Source organism: Vitis riparia, chromosome 9 (genome assembly GCF_004353265.1).
Source record: "Vitis riparia cultivar Riparia Gloire de Montpellier isolate 1030 chromosome 9, EGFV_Vit.rip_1.0, whole genome shotgun sequence".
NCBI classification, from domain to species: Eukaryota; Viridiplantae; Streptophyta; class Magnoliopsida; order Vitales; family Vitaceae; genus Vitis; species Vitis riparia.
The window spans coordinates 6,095,326-6,099,778 of NC_048439.1; positions in this window are offsets into that span (position 1 = coordinate 6,095,326).

Genomic DNA, 4,453 nt, shown 5'->3' on the forward strand with positions numbered 1-4,453 from the left:
TAAAATAAGAAAGATATAATAAAGAAAATGAGGGAAAGCTGATACGCTAGATGGAAATATGTGCAATCAATTTACATAAAATTAAAATTCTGATTATTTTCATTTTTATTGTTTTTATTTAATCAAAATGACAATAAGCGGAATGAAAAAAAGAAACGTGAGAATTAAAAATTCTTTGTGGAAAACGTTGTACTAATATTTGCAATCATTATGTTTTCTTATGAGATGACCACTTTATTAAAGGTGATGATCCCAAAAGTCTGACCACTTTATTAGTGGTGATGGTGATGGTGATGGATATATCGTCATATGTCTTATGCATGATTAAATTTTGTGGCTTAAAAATGAGGATTACCTATTTACCCCTTTAGGTAGTTTCAAGAATTAAGATAAAAACTTTTAAAAACCACATCAAGTTCATGGTAAAATATCATCAACCCCGACTTAAAATTTTATCAAAATAAAAATTATTTTTTAAGTAATATAAAATAGAATAAACTTTAATAAAGGTGATAGTGAAGATGATGGTAGGTACACTAAAGGTATAAAATTGACGACTTTTAAATGATTTAAGATCTTAGATAAAGAAAAATTATACATCATATATCATCATATAATTGGATCTTTATTCTTATATTTGGATAAGATATTTTGATTAAAGAAATTTATAGTTACGAAAAAAATTAAATTTTGTAACTTAAAAATATAAATTACCTATTTACTCCCTCCAAATGGTTTCAAGAATTAATAAAATCTTTTAAAAACTATACAGAATTTCATGGTAAAGTATCAACTCTCAAGAATATCAAAAGACTTAAAATTTTATCAAAATAAAAACTAATTTTCATTAATACAAAACAAAAATAAACTTTTTTTTTTTTGATAGAAAGTGGCAATTAAAAGATTTTCAATTGAAAATATCATACAACGGGCGTTGATAGAATGTTAGCCAACATGTTTATGTAGAATTTAATTTGTGAAAAATGGATAAAAATCAATTCGCTTATTGATGGGACAATTAAAAGTGTATTCGATAGTGATTTTATAATATGTTTTTATTAAAAAAAAAATAAGTCCGACAAAATTTAGACAACACTCTTACAAATATGAAAAATCACTTATAATTGATAAAACAATTTTTATAATATTTTTCAAAGAAATACTTAATAGGTGATTATCTTAAAAACACTTTTTGATACAATATTTTCACACACTTCTAATATTGCAAAAAAATTGTCAATATATATCATTGATGGACACAGTCAATATACAATATTAATGGGAATTACATGTCGCTTGGAATCAAATTAAGTTACATCTGAAGGGCAATAAGGGAATTCAACGAGATGTTGAAGCCAATACCTATACCTTCTAAACCAACTCCTCTCTTCTACTTGATTCATCATCCCAAAGCTCTCCACTCATCATTTCCCTCAAAACTAGTTATTAATCCTCTTTGACAAAACCATGGGCAACATTTGCTCCATCTCAATCTCCGTTGACCACCCTATCTCTAGTTGCTGGAATCGCACTACTGAACATGCAAATTACCTGTGCAAACTCCCAGAAAATCTGGTAGCTCTGGGAACTGCTTGTAAAAGATTGGGGGAGTTCAGGAACGATGTGATGAGGAGGGTGGATATCGCTGAGAGGGAACAAATGCAGCGGCTCGATCAAGTACAAGGGTGGCTTTCAAGGGTCGAAAATCTGGAAACTCAAGTCAGTCGACTCATTGAAGATGGCACTGAGGAGATTGAGAAGAAATGTCTCGGTGGTTGTTGTCCTAGGCGTTGCAGCACCAGATACAAGTTGGGGAAGAGAGTGGCTAGAAAGTTGAAAGAAGTGGACAATCTAATGAGCCAAGGATCTTTTGATCTGGTGGCTGAGAGGTTACCTTCACCTCGCGTAGGTGAAAGGCCAAGTGAAGCAACTATCGGCATGGATTCGAGGCTTGACAAGGTTTGGAGCAGCATGGACGAAGAACGAGTGGGAATTATCGGCCTATATGGGTTAGGAGGTGTTGGAAAAACCACCCTCTTAACCCAAATCAATAATGCTTTTACTAAAACAACCCGTGATTTTGATTTTGTGATCTGGGCTACAGTTTCCAAAAATGTAAACCTTGAAAACATTCAGGACGAGATCTGGAAGAAGATAGGGTTTTGTGATGATAAATGGAAAAGCACAAGTCGAGAGGAGAAAGCTACGAGCATCTGGAGAGTCCTGAGCGAAAAGAGGTTTGTGCTGTTGCTAGATGATTTATGGGAGCGGTTGGATTTATCAGACGTCGGGTCCCATTCCAAAATAAGAAAAATAAGATAGTATTCACTACTCGATCAGAAGAGGTGTGCGCTCAAATGGAAGCTGACAAGAAGATCAAAGTGGAATGCCTAACATGGACAGAATCCTGGGAATTGTTTCGAATGAAGCTTGGAGAAGACACTCTCGATTTCCATCCTGAGATATCGGAGCTCGCTCAAGCCGTCGCACAAGAGTGTTGCGGTTTGCCACTTGTGCTAACTACCATGGGCAGGCCATGGCTTGTAAGAAGACCCGCAGGAATGGAAACATGCAATTAAAGTGTTCCAAAGCTCTGCCTCAAAATTGCCAGATATGGGGGACAGAGTGTTTCCTCTTTTAAAATACAGTTATGATTGCTTACCCACCGAAGTTGCCAGATCTTGCTTCTTGTATTGTTCTCTATATCCGGAAGATGCTGAGATGTCAAAATCAAGTTTGATAAACCGTTGGATTTGTGAAGGCTTTTTAGATGAATTTGATGACATGGAGGGAGCAAAAAACCAGGGTTACAACATTATTGGCACTCTGATTCATGCATGTCTATTAGAAGAAGGTGATGTTGATTATGAAGTAAAACTGCATGATGTAATCCGTGATATGGCATTGTGGATAGCTCGTGAAACTGGGAAGGAGCAGGACAAGTTCTTGGTGAAGGCCGGCAGTACGTTAACTGAAGCTCCTGAAGTTGCTGAATGGATGGGGCCAAAAAGGATTTCACTGATGAATAACCAAATCGAGAAACTAACAGGGTCTCCCATTTGCCCCAATCTCTCAACTTTGTTTCTTGGGAAAATAGTTTGAAGATGATCACTGATAGTTTCTTCCAGTTTATGCCAAATCTAAGAGTTTTAGACTTGTCAGATAATAGCATAACTGAATTACCACGGGGAATCTCTAATTTGGTTTCACTACGATATCTCGACCTATCATCACTAAATAAAAGAGTTGCCAATTGAGTTGAAGAACCTGGGTAACTTGAAATGTTTGGTGTTGGTGACATGCCTCAACTTTCTTCAATTCCAGAGCAGTTGATATCAAGTCTTTTGATGTTGCAAGTGATTAATATGTTCGACTGTGGAATTTGTGATGGTGATGAAGCCTTGGTTGAGGAATTGGAGTCCTTAAAGTACTTGCATGATTTAGGTGTCACTATAACAAGTACCTCTGCTTTCAAAAGGCTTCTAAGCTCTGACAAGCTAAGAAGCTGCATTTCCAGAGTATGCCTCAGGAATTTCAACGGTTCAAGCTCTTTCAATATAACATCTCTCGGCAATGTAAAGCGTCTCGATGTGCTCCGTATCTCAAACTGTGGCTCATTGGAAGATTTGGAGATTGATTGGGTTGGGGAAGGAAAGAAAACAGTAGAATCTAATTACCTTAACTCAAAGGTCAGTTCCCACAACAGTTTCCACAGCCTTGAGGTGGTGGCCATCGAAAGCTGTTCGAGGTTGAAGGACCTCACATGGGTTGCTTTTGCTCCAAACCTTAAAGCGCTTGCAATAATTGATTGTGATCAAATGCAAGAAGTAATAGGTACCGGTAAATGTGGTGAATCTGCAGAGAATGGAGAAAACCTGAGTCCATTTGTCAAACTCCAAGTACTTACGTTAGATGATCTACCACAATTGAAGAGCATATTTTGGAAAGCCCTGCCATTTATCTACTTAAATAGAATCATTGTACGTAATTGTCCACTTCTAAAGAAGCTGCCACTCAACGCCAACAGTGCCAAGGGACATCGAATTGTCATTTCCGGACAAACCGAGTGGTGGAATGAAGTAGAGTGGGAGGATGAGGCAACTCACAACGCTTTTCTTCCATGTTTCGTACCTATTGAAGAATAAGGGCCTGCAGCAATCTCAGAGAGGCTACGATGCGATTCTCGGTGAGACCCTTTTCACAATTAACTATCATTTGATCCTGAATAGGTATTGTCCAAATAAAGCATTAAATTATAGCATCTTTTCATGGTCGTATACCTGCCACTATTGCTGATATACTTAAAAAATGCTATTCCATTTCAAACATAAGGCAATTGATTGCAGGTTTACAAGGAGTCATCTTGTTATTGAAATTCAAAATCTACAACTTTTACGGTTATTTTAGTTCTTAGAAGTGTTAAGGAAAGAAAATAAATATTAATGAAAATAAT